At 40.6% G+C, this 27,296-nt stretch overlaps 1 protein-coding gene across 3 annotated transcripts in view; it reads right to left on the reverse strand.

Annotated features, from left to right (window-relative positions):
- SPART (spartin) overlaps positions 1–27,296 on the reverse strand; it is a 378,687-nt gene that overhangs the window by 37,415 nt on the left and 313,976 nt on the right. The window contains exon 1 of one of the 3 annotated variants that reach the window (XM_059042300.2): positions 3,835–4,034. The exons of 1 other annotated variant lie outside the window; for it this stretch is intronic. The gene's annotated coding sequence lies outside the window, so the exon portion shown is untranslated. Of the gene's footprint in view, positions 1–3,479; positions 3,691–3,834; positions 4,035–27,296 lie in introns of those variants that run through there. One more of the 3 variants, XM_059042298.2, reaches the window with a different exon arrangement.

The raw sequence follows: 27,296 nt of genomic DNA on the forward strand, positions 1-27,296 counted from the left end.
CACTCTGATCTCTATCTACTAGATGCCAGAAGCAGCACACCCTCCACCCGCCATGTGATAGATCAAAAATGTGTCCAGACATTGCCAAATGTACCCTGGCAGCAAAATCATCCCCGGCTGATAACCACTGCTCAAATGGTCTTTAAATCAGGGAATGTGTACCCCTAGGGCACATGAAGATTTGTCAAGGAACATGTTGCAACAACATATATAATCTTAAGAAAAAGGCTTCCAGATCCCTGTACTTCCATTTAGTACTCCTCACTAAAACTGACCTCCCTGGGAATATGCCTGCAGTTCAGCTATCATACTGTTGTTTTTCCTCTTCCAAGCTCCTTTCAATCTTCCCACTTTACAAAACTTTACCAAAAATACCCCTCACTCATTCCTATTTTTACTATGGTGTATTCCCCAGAATGGAAAGGCATGGTACTATGAAACAGCCCAAAAAAGTCAGAGGTGTCCATTTCAATTGAGGCACGACTCCAACTACCAATCTCGTTAAGATATAAATTTCCACTAAACTTCCATTTTTCATATTTATTCTTTGTCAAAATCCATCAGGTATTATACTGTTCTGACCAACTACTACTACTCGTAATAATTCAATCCAGCAGAAAAATAACTCCTAGAGTTACAGTGAAAGGAAAGTTTTAAAACTTAGTTTCAACTTACACAAATAGTTTTATTAAAGACATGTATGACAGAATAAAAAGCTGTCAGGCATAAATAAATTACATTAAGATAATATTCAGTGGGGGTGGGTAAAAATCAAAGTATAATTTCAAGAAAAAGGAACTGTGTAAAATACCATGTATTTTTTAAATTGATGGTGATGTCTATAAAAGTGCAATATGATACTCCTTGAGATATAGTTGAGTGATGTACCAATTTTATATTAAAATGTCAGTATCCATATCACGTGGGAAACTGCATCCTTTCCAACTACCTGAAAGTATGATGTAAAACATTATCAAACCACCTATCGTGTGCAAAGGGGATAGTTTTACAAAAATTATTTTGGGGGTTCGCAAATTAAAAACACTTCTAAAACCACTCACTATTATACTGCAAACACAAAACACACATGGTCTGTGGCGCTTAGAAGCACCGTAATTTACTACCTCTTATTAAGCTCTTTGGATGTGCTTGGCACTGTTCTAACGCTCCATTTACTCCTCATATCCTTGGAGGTTTGATCTGATTTAGAAAATCTTTTACGAACATTGAGCAGCTTGTTCAAGAACTAGTAAATGAACTAGTAAATGGAAGAGACAGATTCAAAGAGTCAGGCTCAATAGATATTTGTCAAGAAAATGAAATTAAATGTCTGATTCCAAAGCTAAACCTCCTGCTATGCTTACAAGTTAGCAGAGTGAGGAAGGTGTGAAGGGTACTTGGAGTGTTTCATGGTAGACTTAGGTCTTAAGCCTTAAAAAAATAGATAACATTTAAAGGCAGAAAGAAGGCACGATAAAGGAACCCTAGGTAGAAGCAATATGACCTTGCATATATCTTTATTTCAAAGCTTATTTCACATAGTGTGCTGAAAGATTTCCTAAATAATGTGTCACTGAAGGAAATGGGAGAGCTAGCTATTCAAAGGGAAGGCAGGCATGTATGTGCACACACGTGTGTGCATGTGGGTGGGGGGGATGTAATTCCATGGGTCAGCTGCTGCTGAACAGCCTTCCTTGCTGGGCATCTCCACTCTGAAGAGAAACAAATTTAGCAGGGAGAAGAGCCTGCGTATCTTTCCGGTGAAATGCAGTTGGGAATCTCAACACAGAAAGAAAAAAGTTTGTACTAAAATATTATATTTTTATTGTCGTTGTTCTGGGATTTGCTTTATTCTCAGTAGCCTCTGAGAAAATGCATTTCACATGAATAGCACTTACACAATGGTGACTTTAGAAAAAACAATGTCTATCATATCCTTAACCATAGTTAAGTGTTTATCAAGTGTCTTGAAAAGATAAAAACTATTATTACATGATTTGACGCTTGAATTTTTAAAGTTGGGGACAGAAAAAAATCTTTGAAATGTCAATCTGAAGTATTAAATAAAACAGTACCTACACCACTATAACCATCTTCAATCACAAACAAAAGCTGGCTCCAGATACCAATGGCACATTTAAGTTATTTTTTAAACGTTCTAATAAAAGAAGTAAAATATATTTGCTTCAAATATAACCGTGTGTGCACGCGCTTTAAAAAAAATACTGAGGAGCCAAGGTTAAATTCTCATCCAAACCCTTGGACTTAATTCAATCCCATAAACACTGAAGGTAGTAACTATCGTGCTAACGGTCAACATCACTAGTAGTCTTTAATAATACAACTACTCATCTCCCTAGGAGCAGCAGAAGTTGCTCTAATGCCCACCCATCTGGCCCTTTACAAAACAAAACAAAACAAAAAAAGGAGCGGGAGCTTCTTCCAAAGGCCTGTCTGTAACTGCCTCCTGTAGCATCCCACCCTGTCTGGCTTGCTAGAGGAACTACACACAATGACGTTTCAGAAAGCCCCACAGGTTAAGAGACGACGCACAAAAAAGCTTCCTATTTCAAACACGTTTCATATAAAGTCACCAAATGAGGTCCTTTAATGTGAACGAGAGCGAATCAAAAAATAGCTCCATTTTTAATTGGGGGGGCATTCTTATATTACCTTTTTTTGGCTTGCTTTTGGAAATTTCAAAGAAAACTGCTGAATCCCTAAATATTTAAGGCAACGTAATTTCACAGGCCAACAACAATCTTGAAGGCAAATACGTTAAATTACAATACACTAAAGCAAATCTCGAGCATTCTTAAGAGAAAGAGTAAAGCAATTCATTACAATTAGAGAGTGCAGAACTGGGCCAGCCCTACGGGAACGCAATAATGCCGTGTCACTAAACTGTGCATTCCAAGCGAAACTTCTTCCACACGCAGAAATTAAGTCGGAGGGACCTGCTGCAGTGCTCAATCCCTAATAAATACGAACAATCGTATTTGAAGGAGTAAAATCGCGAGCTATCCGTTCCTAATATTGACCTTTTTGGAAAGAAAGGCTATCGAACTTTCACGAAGCTGTAAGCGCTGGGTGAGGGTGCATAATCGATTCTCAGAGCCAACGTAAACAGCAGGGGTGGGGCAGCAAAAACTGATGAATAGAGATGCGTCGGGAGGACTGCGACCGAAGCGAGAAAGGCGGCGCTCTGCGACAAACCAGTAAATAGAGGAGGGGGAGTAGGGAGCGCGAAGGTTCCGTAAATCTATGCGATAGCGGTTAACTAAGAACAACTTCTAAGGCTATTCTCTCCCAAAATTGCTTCCTTCCAGGAAAGTTTCATCTCCGAGACTTGGATTGGGGGCCGCGGCCTTCTCGGCCCTTCCCGCCCGGCCAGCCCGCGGGCTCGGGGCGCTCGCACAAACCCGCCCGCCTAGGGGGCCCGCACAGGGGCGACTCCCTCCTGCCGGCCGCAGCCCCACCTGTGCCTTCCAGACCTCGGGCGCTTCGGCACCGGCCGAAGAGCTCCCCGCCCGGCGGCCGCAGCCCAGCGCCCGCTCCCTCAAACGCGGCACAGCCGCCGCCGAGCGCTCAGCCGGGACCAGCCCGCGGTTCCCCGCGGCCCGCACGCTCGCGCCCGCACGCCGGAACTGCCAAAGCCTCCGGAGCCGCGCGCCACGTCACGCGCTACGTCACGCGGCCGCGCCGCCCGGCCCACCAGCCCGGCTCCCGCGTGACCCGAGTGCGAGCGCGCAGCCCGCGCAACTCGGCTTTCACGGGAGGCCCACTCGGGCTTTTGCCGGGGGACTGCCCAGCCTAAATTCTGTCCACTCTGACCTTCTAAATGGTCTCTGGGGAGACGTCAGTCCACATCGAACCCCTGAATCACCGTAAAACTCTAGGGCGAGGAAAGGATGGAGGGCGGAAGGCCCGGAGACAACCACTTGAGCCAGCGGCTCAGCGCGGACCCCCAGCCATGGTCTCCCGGCCACGTCGACGGCCCCGCACTTGCGCAGTCTCTTGCTCTCCGCGGACCCCAGGCGGCTGGAGGGAGTGGGCGAGAGCGGTGGGCCGTGAGCGCTCTGGCAGCTAGGGGGAGCCGTGTGCGCCCGGAGTCTGTAGCAGCACGGCAAAAAATGTTAAATTCCTGACTCCTAAGGTTAAATAGCAAGTGTGCCGATACCATTTATGATTATGGAAAGCTAACAGGGGAAAATCAGAGTAAACATACTCTACTTTTCTTCAGAAGTTCTTTAAAATTAGTAAGATAGCAATAGCTTTGTGGACAGAGAATGCTGCCTACTTTTCCGGACCTACTAGGATCAAGCCAAAGCAACAGCCCCTGCCCCCGCCCATGAGCCCTGAGGGGAGTTTTAGGATGGAGAAAAATCGAAAGCGGTCTATGCTTTGGATACTGGCCCTAGATAGTAAAGATGCATATCTATGGAATAATAAGCCCAGACTCTTGCATCTTCCCATAGAGGTAAAAGCACTAAGATCATGAACTTTAGAAGTCTGTTCTTTGTGATTAGCGGTAATCTTTTGATGTTCTACCACTTTTTTAAAGCAAAAAAACAAAAACAAACCAAAACCAGAAAACCCCACAGAACTCCTACATATACTGGTTCCTCCCTTATCTCTTCAGAGCGGTTCCTCAGAGTTATCTGAGAGGCTGTGTCCCAGGCAACTGTCCTTAGTAAGAGGCCCGAATAAAACTTAATCTCGAAACTTTTAGGTTGTACGTTTTTCTTCAGTCAACAGATGTCAGATTTTACACTCTTGAGTAGACCTGCCTTTAAAAACTATATACATATATATACATACATATATATGATGTGCCCTGAGCTCTTAAGACTGACGTGTTTAAGGATGGCAGAGACTTAATTCCAGATGAATTGTTACTCTCCTCAATCAAAATTACTTAATGATGGGGAATATTGGATGACTACTGGGGGGGAGGCTTTTAAATTTAAAATCTGGTAGTTCCACTTGGTAGTTCTCTGGAATCTCAGAAAGATAACAGCCAGCCATTGCAAAGAGAAAAACCTCTTAGGGGTGTATACATTAACAGTGGTTTTAGATGATTTTGCTCTTATATACCTTAAAAAGAATTCTGAAAAACTGTGACTCTGTACCTTCTCCCTCGTTTTTAGATTGAGCATAAAAATTTTTCATCTCACTTAGAGAGTTGCAAGGGATGCAAATTGTTTTATTGTAAACTGACATTCTAAAATGAAACAGTTGCATAACTTTGAATTGTAGCCAGTGGAACCTAAATACCAGATAATTTTATATCCATCATCAGTTTTTAAAACTACATTAACAAGCTTTTCTTTAATAGGAAATTTTACATCATTCCTTTTCTTCTTAAACTCATATCTCCATATCACTTGATGAAATTTTATCCCAATATTTATTTATTCTGGTTAGATATGACCCCCCAAAATATAATCAATAAAAGAAAAAAAATGGTAAATTGTACATCATCAGAATTAAAACCATTTGCTCTTCAAAAGACACCATCAAGAAATTGAAAATACAACCTATAGACTATGAGAATAAATTTTCAAATCATCATATTTTACATGTATTTCAAACATACAAAGAACTCTTATAACCTAATAATTAACAAGATAAGTAATATAATTTTAAGTGGGCAAAAGATTTGAATAGGCAATTCTCTGAAGACATACAAATGTCCAGAAAGCACATGAAAAGATTCTCAGTGTCATTAGTCTTTAGGGAAATGCAAATCAAAAACACAGTGAGATGTCATTACTTACCCACTAGAATGTTTGTAATAAACAAGATAGATATTAACTGGTGTTGTACAAAGATGTGGAGAAATTCAAACCCTCATGAATTACTGGTAGCGATGTAAAATGATGCAGTCACTTTTTGATAAACAATTTGTTTCTTGAAAAGTTATGCATAGATTTACTATATGACCTAGCAACTCCTCTCATAGGTGGAATTGTGTAGACATATGTTTTCATTTTACTTGGTTCAAAACATCAAGTGATGATGCTGTTATAAAACTCTTTTCACTCCTATTTATTTAGTTTGTTTAGGTGGATAGAGTTTCTCAGTTTTCACATCTATAAATATTAAAATTGAAATAGAATGGATGCTGAATTCTGTCTTGTTCTGGAAATAGAGTACATATAATACAAACAATAATACAAATACTTGTATACACAAAGTGCACAAGTGTACTTGATAGAAATGTTCATAGCAACATCATTTAAAACAGCTAAAAAGTGAAAACAATACAAATATCAATCAACCAATGAAAGGATCTTTGAAAATGTGGTATATCTATACAATGGAATATTGCTCTATCCCGCAAATGAATGAAATAGTGATATATACCACAACATGGATGAACCTCAAAAACACTATGCTCAGTGAAAGAAGCCAGACAAAGACATAGATTTCTGTTTCAATGATTTTTTTTTTTTTTTTTTTTTTTTTTTTTTTTGTGGTACGCGGGCCTCTCACTGTTGTGGCCTCTCCCGTTGCGGAGCACAGGCTCCGGATGCGCAGGCTCAGCGGCCATGGCTCACGGGCCCAGCCGCTCCGCGGCACGTGGGTCTTCCCGGACCGGGGCAGGAACCCGTGTCCCCTGCATTGGCAGGCGGATTCTCGACCACTGCGCCACCAGGGAAGCCCTCAATGATATTTTTTTTGAAAGAGACAGAAAGTAGATTATTGGTTGCCTAGGGCTGGGGTTAGTAATGGAATCGACTGTAAATGGGCACAAGGTTTTCTTTTTAGGGTGATGAAAATGTTCTAAAATTAGATTGTGAAGATGGTTGTACAGCTCTGTAAGTATAATAAAATTCATTGAATTGCACACTTAAAATGAGTGAATTTTATGATATATAAATTATATTTTAAACAGTTTAAAAATATCTCCTGCATTGACTATGATAATTATTTATATTATATGTATACTACATTTGGATAAATATTTATTGAAGAAAGAGTACATATTTATTGGAAATATATCTTGATGAGGTGAAAGCGACTCTTTTTCAATTAATTCATCTATTTGCAGATGATTATCATTTATTTCTAGAATGGGACAGAATTCAGCATCAATTCTAATCTACTTTTAATATTTAAAAATGTAAAGGCTGAGGAACTCTGTCCACATTTTAAAAAAAACAGGATTAACAGAAGGAATATTATAACTGCATTGTCACTCAGTTCTTTGAACTACTTCCAAATCATATGCCCTGAATCACTTTACAATATATCATTCAAATTTGTTTTTTAATCCAATAGATCCTTCTTCCATTTTTTTAAATTAATGAATTGGAAATCACTTGACTGCAAAAATATCTGTCACCAAGTGGGTATAGTTATTCACTTCCTCAGTTTCTGGGAAGAACTCCAAAAAGACTTTACTAAGATTGACCATCTGGTACCACTGAGGCCCCAGCATCCTTAGTGGTGCCACACTCAAGGTAGTGACTGCATCCCGCTAGTGGTGGCTGGGCACAAGAAGGGAGCCTCCACCTCTCTGCCACACACCCAGAACTTAGCTTCAGCAATAGGTCGCTAGGGGCAGAAGGAGATATGCTGGTGCCCTGCCTCTCCCAGGCAGGCAGCCCTCCCACTGCTAGCTGTGGCACAAGGGAGCCCTGTGCTCTGTGCTGTACCAGTCTGGAGAGGAGTTTCTGCCTCGCTGAGCTGGGAGGGTAGAGGGAGGGAATGGCTCTTGATAATACCACAGACTCTCACTGTTCTTACAGAGTTTTCGATCTTTTGAGGAGTGGTCTGCAGAGCGTGTCATGCTGTTATGCCAGAATTCGAGCTCTCAATAAGCTGTTTTAATCGTCTTACTGAAAATGCACAAAAATCTAAAATCATGTTGCAGTTTTCATCTCCGTGTTTTATCCTATATAACTTGATTAATTTGGCACCCCCTGGAAAACATTACCCCTGTATTTTAAATGATCACCATAATGTGTGTTACTTGGTTAATTGTCAGGCTCCTTTCCAAGGCAGCCCTTGAAATGTGCTCACTTATATGCTCTAGTAAAACTCACAGAAAGAAAAAAGATTTTATCAACAATTAGTCAAGACCGCTGACTCTTTACACTTGAATTCCCTTCCTGTCCTTGGTGTTGACATGGCTGTAGCACTTCTGGGATATAGGTAAGGAGAAGCTGAGTTGGTTGTACATTTAATTATGAGATATGTTTATAGTCAATTCTGTGTATGATTAAGTTATCGCTAGCCATCCTGTTGTAGTACTGACTTCCAGGAAAATTCCTGCTCTGCAGGCTTACCTGTTGCCCTAACATAAAGATGCCAGCTCAGGGTCATATTGTTCTGTGAATGTATCCTACAGCACGCTGCATCAAAAGACTGGTGGAGGAGAAACAACGTTTGAAATACATGGGGCCAGAAGCTAATCTATTTTAAATTATTCCAGTCATCAGACTCATAAGAGTATAAGCAAATAATTTCGTTCTCATCAATGACTAGTCAGAAACCTATATTAGTGGTTCTTATAAACTTGACAATTGTAAAAATGTATGACAGTATCAATACTGAATTGTGAAGATGAAATGAACTTTCCTTTACTATATTTTAAAAACGTATCCTAATAAACCATGCTAGAGGAAAAAAAACAAATTCTCTAATTTTTCTATGGAACGTATTACAAAATCATTTTCATATGAAGAAGTAATGAGTATAGAGCCAAGAAAAGAAAAAAAGAATCATGGGATATGTTAAGTACTTAATAAAAGATTTATGTTATTTTTCTGGATTTTGTGATGTCTGGACTGTTTGTCAGCTTTTTCAAATACATAATTTTGGTGTAAAATTTGTAACTTTGGTGATTTATTTTTCATATTCTTATAATTTTGTTTTTTCTTACAGAAGTCCACCCAAATTATAAAAACAGCAAGCACCACATAACTGGATCTTCCCCTGCTCCTAAGGCTGAAGAGGTACTTGAGATTAGCAGAAAATAATTGTTTTTATTTTATTATATCTTGCTGAGATAAAAATAAAAAAAGGGAGCTTCCCTGGTGGCACAGTGGTTGAGAGTCTGCCTGCCAATGCAGGGGACACGGGTTCAAGCCCTGGTCTGAGAAGATCCCACATGCCGGGGAGCAACTGGGCCCGTGAGCCACAACTACTGAGCCTGCGCGTCTGGAGGCTGTGCTCTGCAACAAGAGAGGCCGCGATAGTGGGAGGCCCGCGCACCGCGATGAAGAGTGGCCCCCGCTCGCCGCAACTAGAGAAAGCGCTCGCACAGAAACGAAGACCCAACACCGTCAAAAATAAATAAATAAACAAATGTGGGGTTACAAAAAATCGTTTTAAAAAAATAAATAAGTACAATAAAATAAAAAAAGGTCAGAGAGTCAAAACAGACTGATGAGAATCAGAGCTTTTATCTAGTATTAAACATTACTATTATAATAATTTAAAAGAATACAAGTGACTATGAGACACAAGCAAATAATGGAGCTTTCCGAAACCACCAATCCAGTTCCTCGGGTTTTCCCATGTCACCTAGAAACAAACCCCGGGGCCCAGATCTACCCTTTGAGGTCACCAAGTAAGGTATGCCAGGTATCACATAAAGGGAACTATTCCCGTTATGAACTATCTCCAGTTTATACTTAGATAATTATATGGCTGACACTGACATTGCCCAGTGGGCCATTCCATGGACAGCCATAAATTCCAGGTTTACTTAACTTAAACCATCTGCACATACCATTTCATAGATGGGACTTTCCACTGTCTTTGCACCACTGTATACTTTGGCCCAATTAGCATGTTTGCATGATTTGATTTGGTCATTTTCACCTGGGCTTCCAAAGTTAGCAACAATTGGTTGTAGACCAGCTGCTAATACATAACTTCCGATTGATTTTCCCTGTCTTTTGTTCTCACCAGATTCTTCTCAAAAGTCACGCATTCTCGGGGGATCTCCCTGGTGGTGCAGTGGTTAAGACTCCGTGCTCCTGATGCAGGGGGCCTGGGTTGGATTCCTGGTCAGGGAACTAGATCCCACATGCATGCTGCAGCCAAGAGTTCTCATGCCACAGCTAAGAGTTTGAATGCTGCAACTAAGGAGCCCACCTGTCACAACTAAGACGCAGCACAACCAAGGTAAATAAATAAATGTTAAAAAAAAAAGTCATTCATTCTCTAACAATAGTGAAGAATTGGAAGAGGCAGGTGAGGTCTTTAAATGAAACTACCATTTTTTTTCACACACTCTACACTATATCTGATTTAATAACATCCCCCCCCCCCCGCCCCCGCCAAATACTCCTCCTTTTCTAAGGCCTTTACCTGAAATATGGATGTCTAAGACAGGGAAAGATGGGAAGCCCTAAGGTTGGTTTAGGATGGTTTAAAGGCAATTTCTCCTCAAATAGTATTTTGACTTGTCCTTTTATTTGGCCCTCTTGAGATTTTTTACACCCTGGGCAATGCCCCAGAATAAGATTTGGGGAGGTGAGAGCTGTGTGTTTTTTTTATGCCAAGTGGCAAGAGTTTGTTTCGTTTTGTTGAGAAGTTCTAATATGAAAGTTTGATATGAAAGTAGGAAAAGAGATGTTAGGAAATAACACATAAGAAATTAAAATCTGGAAATTGATTATCTGGAGACTCCTTTATCCTTGTAAAGTCTTTGTGTGACTCGAGTGGTGTGCCTCCCCCACTTTAAATATGTTAATACATATCACATACTTGTAGCTGAGTGCCTAGGACCACTAGTTCTGGAATCCGAGTGCCTGGGTTGTAAGCAACTTTCATCTCACAGTTGCTATTACTTAATCACTCTGAGCCTGTTTTCTCATCTGTAATATGGAGGTTTGATAATAGGACCTACCTCAGAGGGTAGTTATCTAAAGTAACTGAAATAACTAATTTTTAGTTGGTGCTCAATAATTATTAATAATGACATTTGATATTCTTCTCTTACTAAAATTCTTTAATGATTAGCTAAGAGTGGTTTTGTACTAAGCAAATCTGAATAATTTTTTTAAATGTAATTTTATCTTCATTAAGAGTGATGAAGTTATTTTCTTTCAATTAAGAATCTACTTCAGGGGCTTCCCTGGTGGCGCAGTGGTTGAGAGTCCGCCTGCCGATGCAGGGGACACAGGTTTGTGCCCCAGTCCGGGAGGATCCCACATGCCGCAGAGCGGCTGGGCCCGTGAGCCGTGGCCGCTGAGCCTGCACATCCGGAGCCTGTGCTCCGCAACGGGAGAGGCCACAGCAGTGAGAGGCCCGCGTACCGCAAAAAAAGAAAAAAAAAAAAAAGTATTTACTTCAGAGGGAAAGAAGGAAGGAAGACCTGGAGGGAAAGAGAGGCAGGGAAGGAAAAGAGGGAGAATAAGGATCAGGGGAAGGTAGTGTAGGAAAGGGGGAAAGTTAAATAGAATTTTAGGAAAATCACTTAGGTATAAATTCAAAAAAAAAAAAAAAAAAAGAAATGTGAATACTATTTTAACTCTGTCACAGTGCCACTAATAAAAACAATAATATTATGTAGAATTATTTTGATAACACAAGTGTTCTCAGAAGGAAAATCTATCGATACTTGTTAGTGAATTTTAAGAATGATATATGCCTATTTAAGTATTTAGGCATGTCATAGCCAGTATAATTACAATTCCTGGGTGATAATGTAAAAGACTTAAGTAGAAGCCAGCCTTTTAGTTAGATGAATGTGCTAAAAGTTTTATAAATTATAATAGATTCAATTTCATCCAGGTTGTCCACCTTGTTTTATCCACATGATGAAAATATATTGTATTTTTCTCTTCATCTATTATATGATATTGTCAAGGGGGTTAGAAAACCCAAAGAGTGTATCACATAATTATGAATATCATTAAAAGGAAAAGTGTCCAAATTACTTTAGACATGAAGTGAGTTAGTGATTAGTGCATCCTCTCATGAACTGATCTAGCTTATCACTGGTGATATAACCTAATTGGTCCAAGCTCATGCTGAAATCAACAGGGTGACTCAGCATAAAATAAAACTCCTGGTGAGTGCATTATGTTGAGAACTAATGTGATAAGATTCTAAAAGTTCTACACGAGGCGAGGTCTATGGTATTACATTTTCCTTTGTTAAACTGCTCATCTATGAAAAGCATGCATTTGATAAAAGATCAATAACTGCGGGCTTCCCTGGTGGCGCAGTGGTTGAGAATCCGCCTGCCGATGCAGAGGACACGGGTTCGTGCCCCGGTCCGGGAAGATCCCACATGCCGTGGAGTGGCTGAGCCCGTGAGCCATGGCCGCTGAGCCTGCGCGTCCGGAGCCTGCGCTCCGCAAAGGGAGAGGCCACAGCAGTGAGAGGCCCACGTACCACCAAAAAAAAAAAAAAAAAAAAAAAAAAAAAGATCAATAACTGCGACGTTCTTAGTACAGTATTATTTTCCTCTTGCAGCCCAAATAGTGGGTGATGGACAAATGCAGCATTTTAAAAATTGAATAATAAGTAGATAAAAGTAATTTCGTACCCATAGAATTAGAGATACATATGTAGTCTTTGTAAATTCCACATTTCCATATAAAGTATACAGTCTGTTCTTTAGCAAATACATAAATATCCTTTAAAAAAATCTATTAATGAAACTATGGAAAACAATTCCTTTAATATTTCTTACTAACCTGATTTGGCTTAGTTCTGGTCCCATTGATACTTTTTATATTATAAAGAGGCTGATGACTTGCTCAGTAAACTACCTTATTTCCTATATACTTGTATGCATAATAGGTGGAGTTTAACACCAGACACCGAAGTTCTTATTCTGCCTGGCTTCAGGAAACATAAGCCACTTATAGTCAAGGTAAATCCCAGAGGACACAGGCAAATGAGACGAATAAATGAAAGAATACTCACAACATTTTGTAATACTGTTACTGTATTAGAAATGAGCAGAGATTAGCAACAAGTGGAGTGAGGAATGAGAAGCAGTGCACGCTGAGAAGAGAGGAGAAGACAGGCAACCTGGTAGATTGACAAAAAACTCAGAAGAAAAAAGTTGCCTCCTTTTGCATTTGAAGCTGTTTTTGCTATTGTGATGTACGAAGCCTTAATTTCCTGAATCCTTTAGTGCAGTTTGCCAAAAAATGCATTGTGTTTTGTTTTTGTTTAATTTTGGCTAGAAATTTTGGAAAGAGCCTCAGTATGTCTTGCTTACATGGTCCAGAAGAAGACAACTATGCGAATGACGCTGAACTGAACTAAATTAGGGAAAGCAAAGGCTCAGAAACAGCGTGTCCTTAAGACTGTAACCCCCTTGGGAATGTCTGGACATTTGGATGAGAGCATCAGATTTTCTACAAGAGGTGGAGATGGAGACTCAAAGAAAATGTCAATGCCCTTCAGTCAAAGACTAGCAAGAATACACCTGAAGTTTGAACTTCTGTTTCAACACTGCTTGACTTTTTGCAGGAGAAACCTGTAAGTGGAATGTGAAAGAACCCCTTGATAAAACAGCAAAGCAGTTGCATTTTCTGCGTTATTAAAATGGCGATTATATTTAAATATTCCATGTATACTTGTAAAGGTTTTCCAAGTTCTGTGTAATTAGGGATTACAAGCATCAAGGGAAGAGGATATCTTTAGTGCTGGTTGGCTAGTTAGACGTGGATCCCTTCCCCTTCTTGACTATATCACCTATGGGGAAGCTAAGAAGAAAAATGTGTGATGAATTGCTGGTAAAATCCACTGAACACCAGGAATTCATTGTTGGACAGCCTCGATTGTCTTGGGGGGATTCCCCTTCCAGAACAGCTAATTCTTTTCTAGCATATTCAGGCAATTTGGATAGAAAGATCTAGGTCCAGAAATTCCATCCTCAGCACTCTCAGTATTTGGGGCTGACGTATCCCAGCCTGATGGTCCCCAAAACTGATGTTACAGCAGATGACACAATACTTGACACAGATCTGAATGCACCAGTTCATAGAGAGTTCAGAAGCAGAGATGCTATTCATGGAAAAAAAGAGAAAAGTCTGCTATTTTATGAAACTTTGCAAAAATACACCAAGGGTTACATTTTACAGTGAAAAATTTCAAACAATTCTATCCAGAAATTCTTTCTTTGTTGTTCAGTCATGTTTATTTCCTGAACAGTCTGTGTTTCTTAGTCTTTTTTGCATGTTTGGATTGCTAACTGATGATGTTGCTTTAAAAATAAAGTCTCTTTTCCTAAAGTAACACAAACTTTAAGCAATATTACCTTCCTAATAGAGCTGCAAATACTTGGTGCCATAACTAATATATGAAGATGAGAAATCTAATAAATTTGAATTTATTTTTTCCTAGAGTCCCAGTTTGTCTGGAACACTTAAGTATTGTTATTACCAACAAAAAAAGTTATTGGCCATTAAAAAAATCACATTCAGGACAGAAGTAGATCTTGAGAATGCCTATTTCTTTTAAAAGAGCCAGTTCTGCCATCCAAAAATTTCTTTAGTTTGATTTACATACAGACAAGTCCCATGGTGTCAGATCACAGCAAAACTAAGCATCACTGAACTTTATTTAGTCACAAGGCTTGATTGTAACAGTGGGGTGCTTCTTATGCAGTTCTGAAGTGACAGAAATTAAAATGCTAACAAAATCAAGTTTAAAACAGCCCACAGAAAACTGTGTATATATTAAGCCTACTCTCAGAGTCTATAAATTACTCCATCAGAGTAAGTTAAGAAAGGACTTTTGGAATTTGTTTAATTCTTTTAGATAAAAACAGTTTGTATTAAATTTTTTGAAAAAATAAATTTGGGGCGATAGTAATAAATATCATTTTTGTGAAGCCCAACTCTGTGGAAGGTCCTCTACTGGCCATTTTATTTCAACCCCACCTCCCCAACAATGAATCAATAAGGAGGCAATTGTCAGATGAAGAAATGGAAGCTCAGAAGGTTATGTAATGTATTCTAAACCATACAGCAAGTATCTGACAAAGCCAAGATTCCCAAAGATTGTTTTCAGAATTATTTTGTTGAAATTAACATTTTGTTGAATAACTACTACTGTATGTCCAGTATGAGTAGTTTCCATATAATATCTTTGAATTCCTCCAAAAACCATATGGAATGAGGTTTATTTACATTCAGTAACATGATCAAAATCTCACGCCTAGTAAGTGGTAGAGCTATAATTTGAGCTGGAATCTTTGACTTTAAAACGTCAGCATTTCCTACTATAACACAGCGTCTTGTTGGTTATCTAGTTCCCAAGAGGTGAAATCCTTTGGAAGAATCTGAAACATCCTACTAAAGAAAATTTTACCAAGGCTAGAAATTTGGTGGTTTCTTCTATTTAGCTCCAAAAATAAACATATACTTGAATCATGAACTCTCAAATGGGCTCACGTTAGAATCCTCACCAGTATTACCTACTACCTACATAAACTTGGGCAATTTACCCTCAAAGCTTCAGTTCTCACCTTTATATAATTGGGGTAACAATAACTACTTTGGAGGACTGTGCTAGCCATTAAATAAGATAATGTACGCAACACTCTGTACCCTACAAAGAGGCAGCAGTTTGGAGTGGTTAAGAGCAGAGACCCTAAAACCAGCTGCCTGAGTTCAAGTTCTGAGTCTGTCATGTCAGCTCTGTGATCTTAGGCAAAATGACTTTACCCATCTGTATCACCATTTCCTCACTGGTAAAACGAGGTAATGATAATAACTACTTCATGGGTTAGTATGTGTAAAGTGCTTAGGAAAAAATTGTTCCATTAAATTAAATGTGCCTAGCATATTGTAAACACTATTTAAGATGCTGTTAAATTTTAAAAATACTTTGAACATAGTAGATCCTGAATATGTAGATGCAGAGTAGCTACTTTGCAGTTACTTGGGTGATTTAAATATTATATATATAAGAAATATTATAATGGGACTTCCCTGGTGGTCCAGTGGTTAAGAATCTGCCTTCTAATGCAGGGGACTCGGGTTCGATCCCTGGTCGGGGAACTAAGAGCCCACATGCCGCAGGGCAGCTAAGCCCGTGTGCCGCAACTACTGAGCATGTGAGCCACAACTAGAGAGCCCGAGCCACGACTAGAGAGAGAAACCCGCACACCGCGATGAAAGACCCCACGCGCCACAACAAAGATCCCGCGTGCCGCAACTGAGACACAATGCAGCCAAAAATAAATAAATATTAGAAAAAACAAATAAAAAATGTTACAATATATATAATACATATTATAATACTACATATATATTATAATATTACATATATCATATATTTTATACATATACATTAAACTGGAATTAACATTTTTGATCTTTGGAGAAGATTCCTTTATTGCCATTAAAGGAACATGTAAAACTAAGCCAGCAGCCCCAAAATGATTAGCCTTGTAGCTACCTTAATAAGTTCCCTGGCGTTGGGGAGTGGGAAGGAGAGGTGGAGAGGAAGGGATTGAGCATAATTTTCAGATTTGGGGGTTAAGCAACTGATTGTGCCTCTAAGTGCTATTTACTGAGATGGGAGACACTGGAGAAGGACTGCACATAAGAGAGCGAACTAGTGTTTGGTGTCTCCCGGGTTCCAAGCATTGTGCTAGGCACTTTGTGCACATGTTGCGTCATTTCACTCTCAGCATCACCCTATGGGTGTTACTCTCCCCATTTTACAGATCTGTGAAAATCTTTGAAGAAGTGTGTTGTGCCATATAGGCAAGTGAATCAACTTGTCAAATAAAAGAGTTTTTTACGTAAAGTGGTACGAACCCTCCCCCCACCCCCCGACCTCCTCCCCTGCCCTTAAGTTCTGAAATTTCACATCGATATTTATTTTGTTGTGTTGGAATAGTCATTACTGAAACCCAAAGCCACCCTTTCCTATTATCCCTGTAGTCCTTTATTTAATACCTCCATAGACAAAGAAACTTTTGAGATGTGATGCAGGCTATAAAACTTCAGTAATAACTTGGAAATCTGTAGTTAGATTACTCTGCCCAGAAATGTCATGGGAGTTGCTGTATTTCTCTAATACTTGCTTTAGGCACAGACATACTAACATGGAGCTAAAATTCACCGTGTAATAATATTGCACGTTCACTTAGTAATGCTACCTGTATCAATTTCAACACTAATATAATGTAATTGGTTCCAGCTGAAAGCAAATCAAAGTATATGTTTCTACTCCAATCTTCTGAATAATGCATGCCATCTGCATTACCTCAAACATTTGGGAACAAAATACATTAAAGTAAGCAGAACCTCAAATGGTCAAAAGAATTTGTCTTTTTAAGGGTGATACTTCTTAACTTTCTAACAAAAAAGACGTCCTGAATCAGAACCCTTGATGTTTTCAAACAAAAGCACCACTAGAGGAAATTGTCATTCGTTTTAAAAATTTACTATAGTGCAAATATTAGGTAGAACCACATGAAACGCTGACACAAGCACTTTCATATGGTTCCACCTAATAGATCATAAAGAGTATAGTTCATAAATCTCAGGGAACATTAACTACCATACTTATTTTTTAAATCCTTGCACCCTTCAAAAGTCCTCTTTCATTCTGATGGAAAACCAAAACTGAAAGCTTTCTAAACTTTACTAAGTATTTATTGCTACTATTTACTTTTAAAATTATATCATAATACTCTTATAATCAAGTTATACTGATTACAATAGATATATTTACAGCCAATATATTTGTTCTTTGATTTTAAGATCAGTTCTTGATATCATGAATATCAATAATAAATATATTTTATGCTGTGTGATGCTTCACGGGTGTCAGCATGCTCGGGCAGATATCACCTTGTGCAGTCCCTACGACCCTTCATTTTAGGTGGCTGTTATTATCTCTCCAGCCCTCACACCAGACACGCGGCAAATACTACCCACGTCGTGTGGAAGAGGAAGCAGAGGCTCAGTGAAGCGACCTGCCATGAAGGGGCTTGGCTAACCCAGGTCTCAGGAGCCGGAGCTCCTCGGTGCAATGTGTTTGCTACTTCTCTGTTAAACAACCCGTCCAGCAGTGACTCAGGTATTGGGGGAAAACAATGGATTCCCACACCACAGTCTGAAGGAGGCACTGCTGTCAGACAGGACACATCCCAGGATGTAGAATCCCTGACTCCTCTCTCCCCTGTGGGCTCTTTCTGTGCTCCAGCCCCCTTTGGGCAGCTTCCTCACCAAAGGGAAGAGGAAGCTCATGGCCACGGCCAGGTGGAAGCTGCAGGGGCCATACGGTGAGCCCTTCCCTCACCCCCAGGGGTTGCCTGGTGCCTGACAAAGCTCCAGAGCCTGCTGCCTCTCAGCTGCTAAGCCGAAACTAGCAGCAGGAAAGCAGACCATAATGTGGAACAGGAAGACTTTTTTTGAAAATGCGATTTTGTTCCTGGGGAATTTAAAAATTAATTTTATTCTCACTGCTCTTTTTGTGTATGGGAGGTTATTTTCCCGTGTGCTGGCACGAAGTGACCTCTTTATTAATTTTCTGTTGATGATTATGAAGGTGGTAGAAGGGCAGGATTGGCTGGACCAGGGCTCTGCACTCTTCAACGTGCATACACGTCCTCTGAAGGCTTTAAAAAACAGATTCAGATTCCATAGGTCTGGGGTGGGGCCTGAGATTCTGCATTTCTGGCAAAGCCCCCAGGGAATGCCAATGGTTCTGGTTCACAGACCACACTTTGAGTAGCACGGCACTAAATCACTTCAAACGATCCTTATATCCTGAAGGATCTGTGAGAACAGGCTACATCTAAAGATTATTAATGATTTTTATGTTTTCTGAAAGCAACAACAACCAAAAAGAAAAACTGCACAAAAAAAAAAAAAAAAAAAAAAAATACTTGGGGCTTCCCTGGTGGCGCAGTGGTTGAGAATCCGCCTGCCGATGCAGGGGACACGGGTTCGTGCCCCGGTCCGGGAAGATCCCACATGCCGCGGAGCGGCTGGGCTCGTGGGCCGTGGCCGCTGAGCCTGCGCGTCCGCAGCCTGCGCTCCGCAACGGGAGAGGCCACAACAGTGAGAGGCCCGCGTACCACAAAAAAAAAAAAAAAAAAAAAAAGAAAAACTAGCTGATTTTACTTTTCCTTTGTTAGCTTTTCTATGGAAGTGTCTGAATGAAATAGAATTCTTTTTCCTAGTGTCTGGGAATAAACCAGGCGTTGGATTGAACAGGTGTTTCTCTCTTAGATACCCAGAGCCACAGGGAAATGCAGGGGTTACTTCCTCTTGTTTCACCCCCTTCTAGAATTTTCCCTCCTAGTCTTGTCTGCCTCTGCTTGATTCTTTTCTTTGTTCCTATAAAGATTTAGGGTTGCTATTGGCTGGAGACAGACTGTAGCAGGAATGTCACAGTTGTTTTAGCTTGTGCAGTTGGTTGCATTCTTTTGAAATTAGCCTGAAATTAGATCGCTGCTCAAGATAACCATAAAATATCAGCGTACAATATCTTACTCCAAGTTATCCAGCAACCTTTGGATCAGCCCTATCTAATGGGCATGTCCAAGGCTATCCACAGTGATTCTGATGCAGCCTCGTTTTTAAAAAATAAAAACCTTTTTCATTTTGAAATAAAGACAAAGAAGATGCAAAAATAGTGGTTCGTGGACTCTTCACCCAGCTTTCCCCCCAAATAACATCTTACATGACCATAGTACTTTATCAAAAATGAAATTATACCAGTACAGTACTATTAACCCAACTACAGACCTTACTTGGATTTCACCAGTTTTTACATGCACTCTTATGGGGGGAAGGGCAGTGTACAGTACTATGAAATTATATAGATTCATGTAACCACCATCACAATCTGACTCACTGTTAAATATTGGTATCCCCCAGAATTTTGTTCCGAGCCCTTTCCAGTTTTCATTTTTCACATGCTCCCTGGACCTTCTCATCCATAATTGTGATGTTAACTGTCTTTTGTATTTGGATAATTTTCAAATTGATAAGCCTAACCTCTCTCTTGAGCTCTCTACCTAGCCTTTTCATGGTCTACTTCTGAACTCTCACTCAATATTTTATCTGCACTTTAAACTTCAGCATATCCAAAACTGAACCAGTATTCCTTCATCTTAAAATGAAAGAGTCCCTATATGGGCGAATAGCACCCTGTAGCCCAAGCCAGAGTACCCAGGGATCATCCTAGATGCATCCATCAACCATGTTCCATCTCCGCATAATAAAAGCAGTTGACACTCCTATGGCAGGTACCAACCAAAGCTGGTTAGGTTATTTCACCCTGAGAGCAATCCTAGCCTTGTCAGAAATGGCTCCAAGCTTCCTGAGGCCTGACACTTGTATGGTTTTAGAGGTTCTTGTAAAGAAAAATGACAAAAAAGTATAAGTACCAAGAAACCCTGCGATATGGTACAACCTGGATGAACCTTGAAGAAAGACATTATTATGCTAAGTGAAATAAGCCAGTCACAGAAGGACAAATACTGCATGATTCCATTTATATGAGATACCTGAAATAGTCAAACTCATAGAATCAGAGGGTAGAATGACAGTTACAAGGGGCTGGCAGGATGGGGAAATGGGGAGTTGCTAATCAACAGGTATAAAGGTTCAATTATGCAAGATGAGTAAATTCTAAAGCTCTGCTATAGAACATTGAGCCTATGGTTAACAGTACTGTATTGCACACTTAAAATTTTGTTAAGAGGATAGATCTCATGTTAAGTGCTCTTACCACAAGAAAATAAAATTTTTAAAAAAAGAAAGAAAATTACAAATACCAAAATTAGTACTTACAAAGTAAATACTTGGACTGGTGCAAGTGAGGGGTCCTGAAAACTGACTTTCATTAGTTTTTTCATGATGAATCCCCCTTTGGGGCAGTTGCTATTATTATTTGCATTTTACAGACAAAAGCTGAGGCACAGAAAGGCTGCACACTTAACTTGACCAGGGTCCTCATGTTGTGGGAGGTCTCATCACCTCTTGGCCTCCTACATGACCTCCCAGCCACTAACCAAGCCCCTTCAGTGCATTTTCCACGCTGACCCTAAATGGATCTGTGCATGGTCCAGGTCTCTCTCCTGACTGGAAGCTGCACCTAGTTCCCTATTACCTTTAGGATTAGTGCTGAACTCTTCCGGGCTGTCTCTTGCACTTAATGTTTTGTGATGCTGAATTGATAGTGACTTGCTCCACACTCCAAGCTTCCAACTCCTTTCCACTTGCTCTTCCTTCTCCCATGCCCTCTACTATCTATCAATGCTCTTTATCATTTTTTCCAAAGTAGAAATAATAGCATTATTGGTTATTTTTAGCCTATAGGAGTAATACAGAGTTTAAAAAAATTTAAATTATACAGTACAGGGACTTCCCTGGTGGTGCAGTGGTTAAGAATCCTCCTGCCAATGCAGGGGACACGGGTTCAAGCCCTGGTCCGGGAAGATCTCACATGCCACGGAGCAACTAAGCCCGAGCGCCACAACTACTGAGCCTGCACTCTAGAGCCCGTGAGCCACAACTACTGAGCCCTCGTGTCACCACTACTGAAGCCCGCGCGCCTAGAGCCTGTACTCCACAACAAGAGAAGCCACCGCAATGAGAAGCCTGCTCACCATGACAAAGCGTAGCCCTCGCTCACCACAACTAGAGGAAGCCCACGCGCATCAATGAAGACCCAACGCAGCCACACACACAAAAAAACTTTTTTTTAATTAAAAAAAATTTAATGAAATTTAAAAAAATAAATAAAATTATACAGTACAAAAAAAGCACAAGGAATTAAATTAAAGCCACCAGACCATAACCTCATTATCTGAGAAGAACCACTATAAACAAGTGTAGTGTATACAGTTTTCATATTTCCTACACGTGAGTGTGTGTGTGTGTGTACGTGTGTGCACTAGTCTATAAAACTGGGATATGTTACTGTGGTATTATTATTCTTTTCTATTTTTATCAACCTGCCAGACTCAACCCCCAAATGTTTTTGTTGTTGTTTTAATGGACATCTCATTGATCACTAAGAAAGCCAAGCACCTCTTCAAGTGTTTCTTCTCCTGAGAATTGCCTGTTAATATCTACCTACTTTTTATCTCTGCAGCACCAGAATCTAGTGCAATGCCTGCAATAGACTAGGTGGCTGATGAATATTTGTGGAATGCATGAGGGCACTAAAGACACATCACCCTGCTTTCGAGTGCTCAGTGTGTTGGGGGTAAGCTCTCATCCTCTGATTTCCTTACTTCTTGCACAGAACCAACAGCCAAATCCTGTGAATTCTACCTTTGAAATGTCTTTAAACCTCCCACAACTGCTGCCCTAGTTCAGACGGTTGTCATTTCTTACCAGGATTTTTGCAATAGCCTCCTCTCTCCGGTCTCTCTAATTCTTTCTCTATCTACGACCAGAGTTTTCTAAAACGCAATTTGTTCATTTCACTTTCCTGCTTAAAACCTTTAATTCCCTGGTGGCGCAGTGGTTGAGAATCCGCCTGCCAATGCAGGGGACACGGGTTCGTGCCCCAGTTCGGGAAGATCCCACATGCTGCAGATCGGCTGGGCCCGTGAGCCATGGCCACTGAGCCTGTGCGTCCGGAGCCTGTGCTCCGCAACAGGAGAGGCCCGCGTACCACACACAAAAAAACAAAAAAACTTTAATATTGCCTGGAGAATAAATCTAAACTCTTGACAAAGACACCCAAGAACTTCCATAAACTGTGGTCTGACTTTCCAACTCAGCCTCAGCCCTCTTCCTTCCCTCTCTTTACATCTGTGCTCCAGCCACACCACACTATCAGCTGTTCTGGAACAGACTCTGCATTCCACAGTTCTTTGCTGCTTAGATCTATTTCAAATATGCCACAAGTACCGTGGAAGCTCATCCTACCCCTTCAACAAATTTATCACACTACTATCACAGCCATCAGGACTACCACCACCACTAACACCCTTGTCTTATGCACCACCCTGGAAGCCTCTCTACTTCATTATTTCAAAGACGGTTTTATATTTCTCTTCTCAATCCAACTTCCTGCCTGCATAGGAATTCTGGATCAGCAATTTTAAAGCATCAGTCAAATATCTGAGTATCTGTTATGTGTAAAGTACTGACTCCATTTATGATATGCAACTCAGTTTCCAGCTGAAATTTTGAATGCAGCTGAGTTCTGAAAATTTATTATTTATAAAAGGCTGAAAACGTACATGCACTTTTTTTGTTGTTTTAAAATAGTGTAATTTGAGTTCCTCTTAGATCATGGGATCTGAGAGCAAAGGGGGAGTTAGATGTCAGTATTTGCTCAGCCTTGTTAGCTAAGCAGGCAAAGGAGAAGCTTCTGGTTCCCTGGTGACACCGTCTCACTCACAGTGTGATGGTACAGTCATCAGGTGCAGCGGTCTATTCCAATTAAATATATACTAAAGAATTTTTGGTCCAAACACAACAATAGATACAAATATAAAAATTATTTTAAGATTAAAATAATACATTATCTGAATAAGGATGAATAATCATATGCCTCTGCAAATTTACAGTGCATAATTTGTTAGAGCATTCCCTATTCTTGTTGCAACATGGTTTAGGTTTAAATATCATAAACAAGAAAAAGATTCAATATATTATACATATATTACTATTCATAAACCCTGACCACTAGTCAATGACTGTGGCTGTAAAACTTTAAGGTTTATTGCTTTTCTTTCAAGGAAATGACCAGCCAAGGATATTTTAAACATGTCAACAGAAAGTATTCTTTCTTTTATCCCTTTCTTTCTCCAACTTGCATTGTACCGACATGCATCAGGAACTACATTAGCTGCTGAGGTTACAGGAATAAACAACACAGACATGTCCCCTGCTCTCACTGGGCTTATCTGAGCTTCCAAATAAACAAAAACCAATCTGGAAATCAAAGAGGAAGAGGGGCCATCAGAAAAAGGAACAGAGAGAATTTCAGCATTCAGATCATGTTTATCAATCCCTGCCTGAAACAGAATGCTACCAAGCAAGGGCTTGTGTGCCCACGGTGCAGAAAGCCGAACTCTGACAGTGGGTGTTCGCAGCAAAGTAAGGGTTTACTTGCAGGCTGTCAATCAAGGAGAACAGGCAACTCATGTTCAAAAGACCCAAACTCCCTTGGGCTTCCCTGGTGGCACAGTGATTGCGAGTTCGCCTGCCAATGCAGGGGACACAGATTCGTGCCCCGGTCCGGGAAGATCCCACATGCCGCAGAGCGGCTGAGCCCGTGAGCCATGGCTGCTGAGCCTGGGGGTCCGGAGTCTGTGCTCCGCAACAGTGAGAGGCCCACGTACTGCAAACAAACAAAAAGCAAAAGACCCAAACTCCCCTATGGCTTTCAGGCAAGGGTTTTTTTTTTTTTTTTTTTTTTTTTTTGGTGGTACGCGGGCCTCTCACTGTTGCGGCCTCTCCCGATGCAGAGCATAGGCTCCAGACGCGCAGGCCCAGCGGCCATAGCTCACGGGCCCAGCCGCTCCGCGGCACGTGGGATCTTCCCAGACCGGGGCACGAACCTGTGTCCCCTGCATCGGCAGGCGGACTCTCAACCACTGCGCCACCAGGGAAGCCCAGGCGAGGGTTTTTAAAGACAGTGAAAGGGGAGAGGGTTGTAGGATGTGTGACCAGCTCATGGACCGTCTTCTGATTGGTTGGAAACAGGGTCATGTTTCCAGAATCTCGATCATCAACCTTCTGGTTCCAACCAGTCTGGGGTCTACATGCTTGTGGTCAGCAGGTAGTCACCGTCCTCCACCTGGATGGGGGTCTTAGTTTCTCCAGAACAACTCAAAGTATGCATCAGATTGTTATCTATATCCCTTTAGGATAAACTAGGACGTCTTGTGACTCTCTTTTTCTAGTCATTAACGGTGTGAGTCTGCTCTTCGGAACTAGGGGAAGAACTAGGAAACTAAAGCCTTTTTTCTACAAACAGGAAACGGGGGACATGGAGAAGCTTTTTGTACTGGGAAAGCCCCAGAGGGTCCTGCTTGCTTTCAATCCCCCCTGCCCCCATCCTTTGATACTTCAGTCCTGAGGGGAACAAGGGCAGGACAAGAAAGAGAATACAGTTTTGGATTAAGAGGTTACTCTTAAACTCTGTAAGAGAACTCAGTTTTAGGAGGACTCAGTTTCAAGAATATTACTTCCCCACAATCTCCATGATTCTCAGCCCAGATATTTTTATTTATCCTTACTTTAAAAAATTTGCCCACAGGAAGTTATTTCTAATGTCATTTATATGGCTTTCCTAATATATTTGCAAACCAAAGTGTTAGAACTTAAAACATCTTGTCGAGATAATCAGTTGGTTACTATGTGTCACATGTAGAGAAGTCCAAGCTATTAATATATTAAAGATATTTGTTTTACATTTTCCAATCAGTTATTACTGAAGCTAACATATAAAATCTTAATATATTGCACTGTAAGTTTTTTGAGCACAAGTATAATGATTAAAAAAATAAATTGCAGATTTTTTTCCTTAAATAGTTCTATTTTTTTTCTAAATTAAATCAGCTATTGATTTGCTTCCAAAGTCATTTGCCTCCCATCTTTTTTTCTCCCAACAATCAACATCTTGTCTACTTCACTGTTTATTAAGACTTTAAATAGCAAGAAGCCCAGGCAGAATGAAAAAAAAATTTATATTAATTCATTTAGTTACTTGAAAGCTATCATAGAAGTTGTAGTAGGAAAAATAACAGAATTATTAGGATTATTGCAATGGAGAGTTTCTCTGACACTTGAGTTTTATACTCCTCAGGATAATAGGTATTGAGCTTTCATACTATCAGCAGATGCCTTTTATGTTATATGATGGCATATAACATAATTTGTCTCCAAATCTTATTGTGATCTCACCATTGCTTTTTTTGTTAGCTCTGAGTTTTCATTTTCAATTGGAGCCATAACTCATCCCAATTATGAAGACTGCCTGGACTCTGGCTTGGAACATTTCCAAACCCAAGGTGCCTTCCTCCCTGAAAATGTGAAAGATCTCTTCACCCAGCCGCAGACACACATAAGGGTCTGATTTGTTATGCTTTACTTCAGGGTGGTCCTAACATGACTTTATGTACTCTTATTATCTTTACTCCTAAAGGTAAAAAACAAAGGATTCAACTCTTAGGAACTATCCCTCTCATCTGACAAATGGGAAAATTCCCATATGCTTTCCATTGCCAAGTTCCCTCATTCCTCTCACATTCACTCAGTAATTCACCACATATTCATGGATCCCTTATTCTGTGCAAGGCAGTGAACTCATCACTGTAGGAAGGACTGAGACATGGGTCCAGGTCTGACTCTCCATCCCCTTGGCTTGTGAAGATGTTGAGGTCTGGTAGCGGATGGGACAGATACCCAGATACCCAAAGTCCCCCCTTACATACCTTATGAAAGAAGGAGGGATATCGTGCATAAATAAAATAATAGTGGTTAATAATTATAATAAAGTTTATTCCTTTACTCACTGAGGAGCAATCCTCTCTGGGCAAGTTCCTTGAGATTTCCTTCTGGATTTGAAGCGTTCATTTATAGAAGGAAGGTGAGGGCTGTTGCTAGTGCTATGCCTGTCGTGGAGGAGGGAAGAAGCAGGGAGTGAAAAGGCTCTTCCATCCCCTTGGCAAAGGCAGCACTGTAACTGGGGCCACGGTCTGCTCTGCTGATCCATGGCTTCCCGAGAGAGCATGTGTTCCTCTGAAGATCTCAGTCTTAGCCACCAGCCTCTGGCAGCAGCCAGGAGATGGGGAAGACAGTTAAATGAACCACTAAATTTCACAGAATGAGGGTAAATATTTTATTTTTCTTCCAAATCAAGAATGTCTACTCAATTTAAACTTTGACCTGCCGTCTCTCTTCCTCAGAACCTGGATTGTGAATTTCTGTTTAACAAGCATGTCAGAAACTCCTTAGCCCATCTGGTTCCTCAGCTGTAAAATGAGAAGGTAACAGATGTTCCTAAGGTTCTTTCCAAATGAAAATAAATATGATTTTTAAATCAATAGAATTTCAAGGGACTCACAATTTACTGTTAAGAAAATGAATATAAAAAAGCAGTTTCGGGGCTTCCCTGGTGGCGCAGTGGTTGAGAATCTACCTGCTAATGCAGGGGACACGGGTTCGAGCCCTGGTCTGGGAAGATCCCACATGCCGCGGAGCAACTAGGCCCGTGAGCCACAACTACTGAGCCTGCTCATCTGGAGCCTGTGCTCCGCAACAAGAGAGGCCGTGATAGTGAGAGGCCCGCACACCGCGATGAAGAGTAGCCCCCGCTTGCCGCAACTAGAGAAAGCCCATGCACAGAAACGAAGACCCAACACA

Source organism: Kogia breviceps, chromosome 16, assembly GCF_026419965.1.
Source record: "Kogia breviceps isolate mKogBre1 chromosome 16, mKogBre1 haplotype 1, whole genome shotgun sequence".
NCBI classification, from domain to species: Eukaryota; Metazoa; Chordata; class Mammalia; order Artiodactyla; family Physeteridae; genus Kogia; species Kogia breviceps.